Here is a 15,000-nt window from a genome sequence, read left to right as displayed (position 1 = left end):
TTTCGATTTTTGTAGATGATATGAGCAAGGTAGTTTTTTGGTTTCTAATATGTTGTGTGTGTGTGTGTGTGTGTGTGTGTGTGTGTGCGCGCGCGCGCTTGTGTGTGTGTGAATGAGTATTTTTCAGCCAATGTAATTCAAGCGCTTAAAGTCTGGTGTCTCGGAGTTACAGCGCTATATAAATTTTCAGCATTAATTTTTCAGCATTATTATAAAAGATCTGATATCGAATATAAATTTACGTTGAAATTGTATTGTCTTTTATTTTTATTTTTTCCAGAACGTAGCGTGTTAACGTTGTAATTAATCGGGTATATGACAATCTGTAAATGTGTGTATAAGGCAAAACATACAGAATAATACAAGATGGGGGCAGCGTGACTCAGTGGCACGTTCTTTGCTTCGTACACGAAAGGTACCAGTTCGATCACCCGCCGTCGTGTGGCCTTGAGTAAGTCACCTCGACTTAGTTGAATTTGCGGCGCTGTACTACAGCTGACGCCTGGGTTATTCCAGTCTTCCCTTGGAATAGACCCTAGAGACAAATCTCCCCCATGGGATGAATAAAGGGAATTCTATTTATTTATTTATTTTAAAAATCAGAATTACCACAAAAATGGAGCCTGCCAAGATTGGAGTGTTGTTGTTTTTTTTTTGTTTTTTTTTTGTTTTTTTTTTTTTGGGGGGGGGGGGGGGCAGATTATTTTCTCACATATTTTCCTCTGATTTTTTAGAACGATTTTCACAAACTATATCTTTTCCCTGCTTTGCCTGGCAATGTTTCAAATTATCTTACACCATTGGCTGAATCCACATATTTTTTTTCACCATCGATGAGCATGCACGAGGGCAACCCATTACAGGGAAGAAAGAAGCAATTTATTGCATTGTCACAACTTTCGCACCAAAACTATCTTGGCATAAATAAATAGGAATTCATTATCCTCGGCTGAACACGCCAATGAATGTTGTGTTGAACCCCATCTCCTTAAAATGTGTGACCTCTCCTCTCAAAACGGTATTGTGTCGATGTGTAATTAAACTGCTAAGAAATAAATACATGGTTAAAAAGTGGCTATGTGGTCTTGTGGTATGACACTCGCTTTCGGATCGAAAGGTCCTGCTTTCGAGTCCCTCTCTGAGCGGCGCATTGTGGAGTTCTTGGAAAAGGCTCTTAACTTGCATTCTGTCACAGTCCTTAGGCGTGAAACGAGTACCTGGCCGTTATTAGTGTTGTCTCTGTCCGAAAATAAGTAACATCGCCTCACAGGCGTCATGTCTTGTCCTACATGTGAAGTGTTGCTATTGTTTAAGGACCCTTTGTATAAAGCTTAGAGCACGTTTAGTGGATATTGCGCTCTATCATGCCCAAGTTACCAGACACTGGCTTAGGTTTTTGTAACCTGACTAAAAGCAAAACTTCTTATTTCTGGTCATTTTAAGTTTAAAATCCTTTCGTCACATCGGGTTCCCCCCGACCTAACACCGATTTGAGGCGATTGGTTACATATACGTAAACAATTTTTTAAAAAAATCCCTTTATTCATCCCATAGGGGAAATTTGCCTCTAGGGTCTATTCCAAGGGAAGACTTGAATAACACAGGCCTTCAGCCGCAGTTCAGAGCCGACTTGCTCAAGGCCACACAGCGCAGCCACGGATGATCGAACTCGGTACCTTTCGGGTACGAAGCAGAGACCGTGCCGCTGAGACACGCTACCCATATGTACCCACTGTCTCAAAGTATAGACACCAAAATGAAACTTGGGGCCAGTTTCTCATGATTGGGTTGGGGAATAAACACGATTTCTCACATTGCAGAAAAAAAGATGAAGGTTCGTATTTCTCATTAATTTGATCCTGAATTCACTTTAGGTGGTCCTATCAAACTAGCCATAATTTAAGGTTACACATATAATTGTGTTTTTACAATCCATTTCTCGTTTCAAGTTCCGTTGTCAGGGCTAAAATTGAACCCTCTTGTCTATATATATATATATATATATATATATATATATATATATATATATTCTCTCTCTCTCTCTCTCTCTCTCTCTCTCTCTCTATATATATATATATATATATATATATATATATATATATATATATATATATATATTGTATCGCTTTTGTAATGGGTTTGTGTCAGTGAACACAGAAGACACTGTAGCTAATCCAGAATATTTGGCCAAATTGTTTTGTATCGCTTTTGTAATGGCTTGTGTCAGTGTACACATAAGACACTGACAAGACTTGACAACGAGGAAATTGTTGTGTAATGACGTACACCGGACTATTTGGTATTGCGAGACTTGATCAATATTTCATTTCTTTTGCTCGGCTCTTGTAGTTACCAGACAATAAATGATGTGTTATGAAGCCAGACATTCTCGAGTAACAGTTCTTTCTGGTCAATGATTCTTTTGATAAGAGAGGTGTTTATTAATTACAAGTCCATTAGACCATAACAGTTCTTCCTGGTCAATGATTCTTTTGATAAGAGAGGTGTTTATTAATTACAAGAACATTAGACCATTTATATTGCACAATATCCACTATACGTGTCCAAAGTGCTTTATTAGGGGTCCCTGACCAACAGCAACACGTAACATATAGAACGAGGACATGACGCCTGTTGGGCGATAATACATTTCTTTTGAACAGAGTCAACACTGTTAACCGTCAGGTACTCATTTTACAAATGAGTAAAGAGCCTTTTCCAAGGACTCAACTTTGCGCCGAGAACGAGGTTCGAACCCAGGACCTTCCGATCCGAAAGCGAGTTTCATACCATGCACTAGACCACATAGCCGCACAATTAATACCGTAAAAGCGCATGCAACTGATCTATTGAAGCAAAATAAATCACACTTTTGTTATATTGCCGTGCCATACTGTGGAAAACAAACAACAACACGTATGTCATAATTTGGCCATAAAAAAAAAAAATACCGACCGCTTACAACGGTCATCAAGTTGCTAACATCGCTCAAAACTAGGGCTTTACAGAATGAATGAAGTACCAGGTTTAGCAGGTTTTATCGAGATGAAGGTCATTTTAATCGACCGGTCGATAGTTGAAGAACGAGAGTTCTGGGCAAAACTTTAGATAGGCGTGTTTTTATAGTCCGGGAGTACCATAGGCTTCAACAGTCGTGACGTCACTTCCCTCGTAAATACGCATGGTAACTTAGTAACTGGTAACTATCGGAACAATGGCGGACGCCCTTCTGAAATACTTATCTCAGTAGTATGGTCTTTGCTTCGTACCCAAAAGATTCCAAGTTCCACAAATCCCCCCCCCCCCCCCCCCCCCCACTCGTTCTAGCTCACTTTGCAGCGTTGCACTGACAATGCACTGACGTCTGGGTTGTTCCTCGAAATAGACCCTAAAGACAAAATTTCCCTTGGGGATGAATAAAGGGAATTTATTTATTTATCATTTAATTTTTTTTTTATTTATTCATTTATTTATCTATTTTATCTATTTAATTTGGTAGTCCCAAGACAGCTGTTCTCCTCTCACCGTCTGTTCTCCGTCACATTCTACGTCCGGTCCATTCCGTTGTCACGTTTGGTAATTCATCTCATGGCTTCAACCGATCCATTCTACTGGAATGGATGAGGAGTGATAGCTCAATCAATAATGAAAGGGTTCGTCCACATAATTTATCGTTCACTGATGGCCTTGCACTTGAAAGCCTCTCCGTCTCTGCTCCAAAACTTATAATTTCTGCAGCCACAAGACAAATGGGCGCATGTCGAAAATAACAAATTTAACAGGAGATCAAAAAAAACACCTTTGCTCCGATTTCTGTTAATCTATCAAGTCGTATATATATATATATATATATATATATATATATATATATATATATATATATATATATATATATATATATATATATATATATATCTTATGCTTGTAATAAAACATTTGTGTCAGTGCATAACGTAATCAGTCGGAAGGTGAAAATTTTGGATTTGCATTTTTTTTTGTTGCATTTTCTCAACGAAAATGCTCTCCAGAGCCTTTTAATATTTATTTGAAGTAAATCGGATGATTTATCATGAAGTTATGGTCAGATGTATGGGAAAGATATTCAGCAACTTTTCTCAAATTTCATACTTCATCAACTTGATTAGGTAAAGAATATTTAGAAGTGAAATTAGGCTTTGATATTTCCCGAAGATCAAAGTTTAATTTTACATTTTTGATAAAGTGTGCTGAATGTCGTAAAAGTGAGTGACTCCTTTGATTTTATTTATATTTCTAACTCTCGGTTGACTGGTCATGAATAAATCCATCTCATACCATTCCAGTTGTTTGTTAGTCGTTCTTTTTGTTCTAACGCCCTTACAATATCCGTCACCGCACGTAGCCAGGTACTCATTCACACTTGTGTCGAGGGAGAATATCTAAAGTGCCTTCCTCAAGGACATAACACTTTTCCACAATCACTGTCACTCATCCAGTCATGGATCACGATTAGCATTGCTTGGATATTGTGACAAGATGAGACTCCGTACCAATCCAGTTAAAATTTTCCTGTTAATCTTAAAATTACACTTAAAATGTAGCAAGGGGAGAGTCGCTCAGCGGTACGGTCTTTGTTTGGTACCCGAAAGGTACCGAGTTCGATCACCTGCCGCTGCATTGTGCGGCCTGAGCAAGTCACATCGTCCTAGCTCAATTTGCGGTGCTGCACTGCGGCTGACGCCTGGGTCATTCCAGTCTTCCCTAGACCCTAGAGACAAATTTCCCCTACGGGATGAATAAAGGAAATTTTATTTATTTTTATTTAAAATGCATGACGCTTAGAATTAAACCTCTCCTTACCAACTATAGGAAAATCGTCACATTCGTTACGATACAACCAACCTTTTTCATATTCAATTTTCTTTTGTACATCATAAAATTTAAAGAAAATAAACAGTGTGTTCTAGTGCATGTTGTGCTAAAGAAATTATGCATCGAAAGAATTTTACTGCTATTATGTCTGAGTGATAAAAAAATCTATTTATGTATAAGTTGGGTTTGAAGATTTGGGGAAAATCCTGAAAATGGCGGGTAGGGAGAGGGTTAAGCTTAAAAGTAAACTTAAAATGACGCTTAGAATTAAGGTTAATATTTGATTCTGATCATCAAGATCACACCGACATAATAGCGTCTACAGACAATTGGTCCCATTTTCATTTCATTCTTTGACCATTCCCTATAATTCCCTGGATATTTAGGTGTTCATTCAAAAGGCCACAATGATATTCCAGGCCAGTTCCATTGTTAGGAATTGTATTCATCCCTCGTCTTAAATCGATCTCTCTCTCTCTCTCTCTCTCTCTCTCTCTCTCTCTCTCTCTCTCTCTCTCTCTCTCTCTCTGTGTGTGTGTGTGTGTGTGTGTGTGTGTGTGTGTGTAACTCGAATAATACGAATAATCTCAATCAATAATTGAAGGAATTAAATAGATACTATGTGAACCCATCGACTCAAAATTATGTTGTTTCAAAAGATATTTTTTTGGCGTATTTTGCTATGCGTTTAGGTAAATTACTCGCTCACAACATCCGCCTTGCCAGCCGGATATATGTACCAACACTCAAATCTGTGTTTAACATTGAACGTTTATAGTCTGATTAATATTATTTAATGAGAAGTAATCACCAAAATGGTTGTCTAAAAACAACAACAAAGAGCTGAGTGACGTCAATTTTGTTTCTTCTATAATATGAATTCATAGTAAAAAAAGACGCACGAAATCTGGGTTGTGGTTATACTTCAATGAGGACAGTGGATGAGGCCCCACCAAAGTTACTCAAACTACAATTCATAGTGATACTAGGCTGATAGAAGCTGTGGACTGTAGAAAGTAATAAACAAAAATGACTATAACAGCTTCGAAAAAGAACAAAATACCAAACACGAACGTTTCAGGCTCAAAACCCTTCTTCAGCCAACAACAACAACAACAACAAAAAAAAAACAATAAATACATTACTAAATTCCAGATAGACGAGAGGGGTATTTTTAGGACCTCTCTGTAGAAAGTTTACTTTCCAAGATTTTTCTACAGAGAGGACCTAAAAATATCTCCGTCGTCTGTTTGGAATATAGTAATATATTTATGTCTTTATTGTTTTTTGTTGGTGGCTGAAGAAGGGTTTTGAGTCCGAAACGCTCCGTGTTTGGTATTTTGTTCTTTTTTTAAAACGGTTATATTAATTTTTCTTTAAAACTACAATTCCATAATTCTAATTATTTCCTCTTTCAATCCACTTGTTGGCGGCCAATAGGATTCAGTAGTCTGATGTCACGCCGCCCGGCAACGGTGGCCATCTTGGTTCTAAACAAAGAAAAACATTACTTTTTATTCTTCATGCTGGCTAGAACTTTTCATTCCCTTTTCATATGCCTTGTGATCAGAATGTGTAGAAGTTAAAAGATGATCAAATTTATGTGGGTTTTTTTTTTCCTCTGGAAAAGCTTTTATGCTCGCCGGAGAAATATTTCATACGGACGTCCGCCATTGTTCCGATAGTTTAGAGCCAGTGTTACTAAGTTACCATGCGTCATTAGGAAGGAATTGACGTTACGACTGTTGAAGAGTATTGATTATAATATATAATGCCGGTTTGGAGAACAAGGGGTCTCTTTTATCGTTCACCGATTGGTTATGACATCAAACTCTCTTGTCTTATCATTTCTTGAACAAAAAATAAATAAATAAATAAACACTTACGTCACTATCTAGATAGATACAAAAATAAAACGATGTGATGAATTACTACTGGAATAGGAGGCTTCAACAGTCGTGACGTCACTTCCCTCGTAATGACGCAAAGTAACTTAGTAACTGTTTCTAAACTATCATTAACAATGGCGGACGCCCTTATGAAAATACTTCTCCACGAGCACCAAAGCGTATCCAGAGGAGAAAAATCCTTTTAAATATGATCATGTTTTGACTTTTATATCTGACCGTATTATGACATGTGAAAAAGATCTAGCCATCATGAAGAAAAAAATACTGATTTTCTGTGTTTAGAACCAAGCTGCTCGTTGCTGAGCGGACGTGACATCAGACTATTGACCCTATTGTGTGTGTTACTTTTGTATCTAATCTTATGTCCACCATATTATAAAACGTCAAGCTGCGTCGTTTTGTCAAAAAAAAGATAAAACGACAATTTTATCAAAAATGGGAAAAGATACACATTTTCCACTCAGTTTTATGTCAAGATGAATAATTTGCCTAAAGAGGATTTTAAAATAAAAAATTACCTGAAATGAAAGAATATTTTTTTTTTTTTTTGCTTACTTTAAGACGTTAAATTATAACTCCTCAACAAAACTAAATTGAGATTTCATACAGACCAATATCCACTTACTGTGCTCAAATCGCTTTACAAAAGGTCCCTAGCCAACAGCAATACTTAACATGAAGATAGATACATGACGCCTGTTAGAGGATATTACATTTTATTTTCGGACAGACACAACTCTGTTAACGGCCAGGTACTCATTTTACACTGAGTACGGTGAGAGATTGTGAGTAAAGGGTCTTTTCCAAGGACTCAACTACGTGCCGAGCGTGGCTCTAACCCAGGACCTTCTGATCCGAAAGCGAGTGTCATACCACTAGATCAGACAGCCGCACCCCTGCATTGTACCTATTTATTTGAAACCCAAGTCCATATTTAAAATAATAACTAGACATCAAGACATAATACACTTCAAGTCGTGACGTCACTTCCCCCGTAATGACGCAGATTAGCTTAGTAACTGGCTCTAAACAATCGGAACAATGGCGGACGCTCTTATGAAATATTTCTCCGACGAGCATAAAAGTGTGTCCATAGGAGAAAAACATTAAATCTGATCATGTTTTGACTTTAATACATTCTGATCACATGGCATGTGAAAAAGTTCTTGCCAGCATGAAGAATAAAATGTACCGATTTTCTTTGTTTAGAACCACGCTGTTCGTTGCTAGGTGGACGTGACATCAGACTATTGAATCCTTTTAACATGTACTCTTATCCAACTAATTCGTTCTTTTTTTTTCTGAGTATCTTGTTTTCATTCGTGTCTTACTTATACAGGCAGTTGCTAATTAGTCTCTAGCAAAGAGCTTTTCTGGGATCAGACGTGTTTCTTATAATACCGTTCAAAAAGCTTTCTCATCTTCACAACGTGTCGTTCAGTCTTCTGTCTGACTCAGACAACATGGACTTTTATATCATATTGGCAAGAGTTTTTTAAACATAAAATAGATATGAACGAATCAAGATAATGTTAAACTTGTTATAAGATGTGAGGGCTATTTTATGTCTTAAGTGTGAAAATGTTTTTGAAAACTCAGTATTTTGAAAAAGATTTTCCACTTTCGTCAATATTTTAGATAAAACAGATTTGACCGAAATAAAATAAAAGCTATTTTTTCTTCGGTATAAGAAAGTATTGATTAGTGGGTATTTGTGCTTCTCACCTCATCGGTATTTGTTTACCGTCTTTGTCAAGGTCTGCCTTATGTTGAGGATTTGTTTAATTTTTACTCTTCACACTTTAGCAGTCAACACATGCTATAATTTTGGGTTCAACTCACTGTTATAATATTATATTTCAATTCAAGCTCGCGCTATGCTACATTATTTGTTACTCTTACACTTTATCATAAACATGCTATAATTTTGGGTTCAACTCACTGTTATAATATTATATTTCAAATTTAAGCTCCGCCCTATGCTGAGTTATTTGTTACTCTTCACACTTTAGCATTCAACACATGCTATAATTTTGTGGGTTCACATCACTGTTAAGTCTTTGGAGTATATATCAAGGTCTGCTAGAGGTTGATATTTTTTGTTATAGAGAATGAGATTAGCGGAAGAGTAGCGTCCCTTGATTGGACGTCACCGGTGGAGAAGTTATTTATAAACAAACTAGGTGCTTCAATTAAAAAATGTATTATTCATATTTCTGTACAAAAATGCATATCATAATCAACGTTATGCATTTTCGTACAGAAATATGAATAATAAATTTTGTATTTGAGCGCTTGGCGTGTAGTTGGTTTGTTTATAAATAACTTCTCCACCGGCGACATCCAATCAAGGGACGCTACTCTTCCGCGAATTTCATTCCCTATTGTTACTTTTCACACTTTAGCATTCAACTGGTTCTATAATTTTTTGGTCTCACCTGACTGTTGCATATTTGCAAGGTCTGCCCTATGTTGGATTTTTTAAAGAAAAGTTACTCTGCATACTTCAGTGTTCAATATTATGTGCCATAATTTTGGACCAATAGCGCCACAAAATCTTCTTTTACAACCATAAAGCTATGATACATGGCACCATTTTTAACGGTGTCCATAAACTCAAATATTATGAACAAACCGTCTCTAAGCAAGATTATGTTATTCCTTTATTATCATAATTGTTAGAATAATTTGTTCTGAGGCATGTCATGATTATTGGCCAAGGGTATAAAATAAACTCTTGATCTTGAACTATGTCGAAAATAGCTTTCTGATTCAAACGTAATTTATAAAAAAACTAATTATATGAAAATAGGGGTTAATTTATCCTGGTCATGAGTTTTATAATATGGTGGAGGTAAGATGAGATACAAAAGTAACACACACACACAATAGGATCCAATAGTCTGATGTCACGTCCGCTCAGCAACGAGCAGCTTGGTTCTAAACACAGAAAATCAGTATTTTTTTCTTCATGATGGCTAGATCTTTTTCACATGTCATAATACGGTCAGATATAAAAGTCAAAACATGATATATATAATTTCTTACAATGCAAAAGAAAAAAAATCAATAACCTCAGCTGTTCGAATTCTAAATTTACTTTTTGGTGTCTACTTCAAAACAAAATAACAAACTTGAGCTTTTAAATGGGCAATATCGACTTAACGTGCTTAACGCGTTGTACATAGGTTCCCTCGCTAACAGCTACACTTAACATGTAAGACGCAGCATGACGCCTGTTAGGCGATATTCCTTTTTTTGCACAGAGACAATGTTGCTAACGACCAGGTTCTCATTTTTCACCTGAGTATGGTGAGAGAATGGGAGTAAAGAGCCTAGGCTCGAACCCAGGACCTGCCAATCCGAAAGCCAGTGTCATACCGCAAGACCGTATAGCCGGACACCCCTACATAAGACCTTCTTGCGACCCATTCATTTCAGTTTGATCTTGTTTTGGGGTTGACTTATTACAAAAAAAAAAGAAAAAAATTAAAGTCGTTATTATGAATTTTATACGTATAAACATCCCGAGTGTGAAAAAGTGAACAGATTTTTTCAAAGAACATAAGTTTCACATTTTGTAAATTTAACGGTTTTTCGTTTGAAAATTCTGACCTGAAAACTCGATCTTCAAATATTGATCCATTAAAAATCTAAGTCCCAGGTATGAGCGTCTTTGGCAACATGAGGGTTATTTTAATCAAACGATATTTTGATAAGGAATTTAATTTCAGAATAAATTTTTAACGTGGTTTTTAGAGTAAGCAATTCTACCCTTGACGAGACCTCATCCTCATGTCGAGACCACCGTTTACTGTGTTGACAAAACTTTTTTTTCTCTCTTTTACCATAGAACTGTTACCGTGTATTCCTTTCTTATCATTAACCGTCTCGGGTTTATGACTCTTTTACACGTTTGAGAGCATCTTCATTGATATTATAAATTAAATAAATAAAATAAATTCCCTTTATTCATCCCTAAGGGGAATTTTTTCTTTAGGGTCTATTCCAAGGGAAGACGGGAATAACCCAGGCGTCAGCCGCAGTGCAGCGCCGCACAGAGAGCTAAGGTTAGGCGACTTGCTCAAGGCCACACAAACGCGGCGGGTAGTCGAACTCGGTACCTTTCGGGTACGAAGCAACGACCGTACCGCTGAGCCACGCTGTCCCATAAACAGTAAAATGAAAAATAATGTTTTGTATATGTATTACAAAAGGGAAAACCCACACACATACACACAAACGCACACACACGCACACACACACACACATACACACACACAAATAAAATTACATCCCCATTCGTAAAGTTGGATGTCCTGATAGCTAGTTATCGCACTCGACTCCCACGTAAAAGGACGCGTATCGATCCAAGTTGGAGTCGAGATTTTTCATAACACCCTCCCCCATCACACACACATACACACACTCTCTCTCTCTCTCTCTCTCTCTCTCTCTCTCTCTCTCTCTCTCTCTCTCTCTCCCTCTTTCTCTCTCTCTCTCTCTCTCTCCCTCTCTGTGTGTGTGTGTGTGTGTGTGTGTGTGTGTGCGTGTGTGTGACCCTGACCATAAGCATTGATTGGGAAGAGAATTCTGTTAGATGTGGTTGGTGGTATGTACTATACAACAACAACAACAATAATAATAATAATAATAATAATAATAATAATAATAATAATAATAATAATAATAATAATAATAAAGTTGAGCTTTTATATAGCGCAATATCCACAAAGCTCGTTACAAAGGGTCCCTGATCAACAGCAACACGAAACATAAAGAACGAGACATAACGCCTGTTAGGCGATAATACCATTTTTTCCCGACAGAGACAACGCTGTTAACTGCCAGGTACTTATTTTACACCTGAGTACGGTGAGAGAATGTGAGTAAAGGGTCTTTTCCAAGGACTCAACTATGCGCCGAGCGAGGCTCGAACCCAGGACCTTCCGATCCGAAAGCGAGTGTCATACCACAAGTCCACATTACCGCTATACAATAATATACTATCGTCCTTTCAAAGGGTACCAATCAGTGCTAATGCCCTTTTAACGCAACAGAAACCGGGACAAACTCCGGTTCCATCGCGCTAATGGTTCTTGCTTAAGGACTACTACTTATGGGCGAAGATGGGTTTACTGTTTACCGTCGCCTACTACTAATCACCTCTCAAATTCCCGTTGCTGCCATTGGAAAGCAAATGGCGACAATATTTAAACAGACATGTTGCTCGGGTTCCCCGATTTATGGCCACTTTCCTCCGTTCCCCAGAGCACGGATGTATTAGATTCTATAATGACATACCAAAGCTGATTCTATCCATGGGGAAATGAAAGACTTTGATGAATACAGTATTACTTCAAACGATATTTTGCCGTACTCTGGAAAATCACATTTTCAAAAATTTTGGCCAGATAACTCGTCCTTCAAATAACGATCGATTACAAAGCTGCCATTTTAAGGAAAAAGACAGTATGTTTACTTGAAATAAGAGGCCACATACAGTCTTTTTCCTTAAGACGGCAGAAAGGTCCTCTTCAAGTCAAAAATTCCCTAACCCTTGTGCGGCTATGTGGTCTAGTGGTATGACACTCGCTTTCGGATCGGAAGGTCCTGGGTTCGAGTCTCGCTCGGCGCATAGTTGATTCCTTGGAAAATCCTCTTTACTAAAATTATCTCACCATACTCAGGTGTAAAATGAGTACCTGGTGGTTAACAGCGTTGTCTCTGTCCGAAAAAAATTGTAATATCGCCTAACAGACTTAATGTCTAGTCCTATGTGTTAAGTGTTGCTGTTGGCCATGGACCCCCTGTATAGCTCTTTGATCACTTTTAATGGGTATAAACTCAATTTTATTTTCTCTAAAATCCAGGTGTGAGATAGTTTGGCAAAATGAAAGTAATTTTAAATCCATATCGATATTTGAATGTCGAGTTTTCTGACCTAAATTTTTAAAATGTGTTTTTTTTTTCCTCGACATAACTAATCTTAAATGGATAAATAATGCTATAAACCTTTTATATTTTACTGATTGGCTCTTTAATTACGTATAAAAAATTCAATTTCAAATTCAAAATTCATAAGTTCAACTGTCTTGTTTTGTGGTTGTTTTTCTTTTTCTTTTATTTATTTATTATTTTTTTTTTTGCTATTAGTGGTTGACAAAAGATATATACACAAAATATACAAAACATTGAGATAACCGCTGTGAAAGACGTTTCAGACCTGAGACGTTTTTATTAGTTGGAGGTACTTTTGATTTATCAATTAACTAACTGTAAGCTTTTTAATAAAATGTTTATTTTGTTCCAAAATAAAAAAAAAAGATTATTAAGCTAACCAACTTTTTTAAATCCTTTGAATATGTCTCAACTCAATGAGGAACATTCCTGTATAAACTTATATCATTTTAATTAATAATTCTAAGTTTTTGTTATCGACATCAAAGTAAATGATTCTCATAAAAGGAATGCTTTTTTGCAGACATTATGGGCCATAGTATTAAATATTATAAGCAAAAGAACACTTAACAAAATTAGACCACGAGTTCATCATATGGGACCTACAGGCTATTATTGTAATTAAATGAAATAATTTCCTAAATAGCAAAATCCCAGAAATATCATAATTCTAATCATTTCTGAATTTATTTCTGTTCCCTTAACTCCAACTATAGATAGAATGAAGTTGACGTCACTCTGGTCTTTGTAATTGCTTTTTGCCATCCACGTTTATGAATAATTCTCACTTAATTGTTTTATCCAGACTATAAAAGTTCATGGTTACACAGGGTTTTGTGTGTTTGATCCGTTTTACTTCCGGATGGCAATGTTGTGAGCTTCTTAGCCAAGCGCATACTATCTATAAACCAGTTCGAGGCAATGAGTTATACACTTTATTAGAAATAGTAACTGCATTAAATATCACTCACAAATCATTTACTATTTCAAGTTTGAATACTTAGTATTTAAAAAAAGATGCATTTCTTCTGAGAACAACTGTTATTTAAAACCATAAATTACGTGAACATTTATAGGGCTACATTAGTCTTTATCTGTTTCAGTATTTTGTTATGACAAGAATATCTTGTCGAATTCTAAGAGCCCGGCATGGCTGAATGGATCGGACAATATACCAATCTCAACTACGACCAGCATCTCATTTAATCGTTGAGTGCGAAATGCTACCACTATTGATCAATATATATAACTTAGGACTGATACTAATGCCTGGAATTGATAGACCCCAGAGAAAATTTCTCATTGGTTGAATTTTATATTAATATTATCCTTGCATATTCGTTTTTTTTTTTTGGGATTTATAAAAAGCATTTGTAGAATATTAATACACGTTTGAGGGCTATGGTAATGAAATTCAAGAGATCAGCAAATTCCAAAACCCGCTAAATCGCCATTTTGAATGAGTTTGAGCTCTCAAGAATAGAGAAATGAATAATTCATGCCTTGGTGTCTATCAAAACACAGCCATCGTTGAGGTTTGGTGGAAAGGGGTAAGCGTTATGGGCTTTTGAGCTGTGACAAATTCTCATCTAAATATGACAGTGGTAAATTTGTGTAAAGGCGCGATTGTGTGATACCCCCCCCCCCCCCCCCCAATCACCTCTCTGAAAAGATGTGTTTTAAAATGTGCCGCATACAGAAGTGTGAAAAAAATCTTACAAAGCGACCTGCACCCAAATTAGTCGCTTTTATATTTTCAAAATAAATAAGCAAACTGGAGCATACTCTTATGTCTTCATCTTCACCCATAAGTGTCCAATGTTTAAAATCATCCACAGAAAAGTTCACAGACGAGACTTAAAAAAACCCCCAAAAATACCCTATCCAAAAAAAATGTAAATATGTATTAGCAATAACACTCAAGCATACAAACACATACACACACATACATACATACAAACACATACAGATATCAAAATTAACCCACACAGCCGTTGAAAGTTGTGAAATAATAATAATTTTCCGTCTCTGTTTAATGAATTCATAACGCGTCACACCAGCCAGTGGCCATCGATAGCAACATATAAATTAATTGGAAAGGTCTCGCTGGGGACAGGTCCAGGTCATTCATCACTGTAATAATCTGACTAGGGAAACGCTGAACTCTGCCACTCGGATACAGGGTTTGTTTGTGGTGTTATGCGTTTAGGTAAAATAGTCACAATATCAGTCAGCCGGATATAGCGTACTAACCAACACGCAAAACTACGTGTGAGAT

At 36.7% G+C, this 15,000-nt stretch overlaps 1 protein-coding gene across 1 annotated transcript in view; it reads left to right on the top strand.

Annotated features, from left to right (window-relative positions):
• Positions 1 to 15,000, top strand: part of LOC144967158 (uncharacterized) — a 63,434-nt gene that overhangs the window by 38,616 nt on the left and 9,818 nt on the right. The window lies entirely within an intron of this gene.

This window comes from Berghia stephanieae, chromosome 3 (assembly GCF_034508935.2).
Source record: "Berghia stephanieae isolate SIO BIC M18660-M18661 chromosome 3, UCSD_Bste_1.3, whole genome shotgun sequence".
Taxonomy (NCBI): Eukaryota; Metazoa; Mollusca; class Gastropoda; order Nudibranchia; family Aeolidiidae; genus Berghia; species Berghia stephanieae.
Note: the sequence above shows the minus strand (reverse complement) of the source record. Positions and strands in the feature narration are given on the sequence as shown.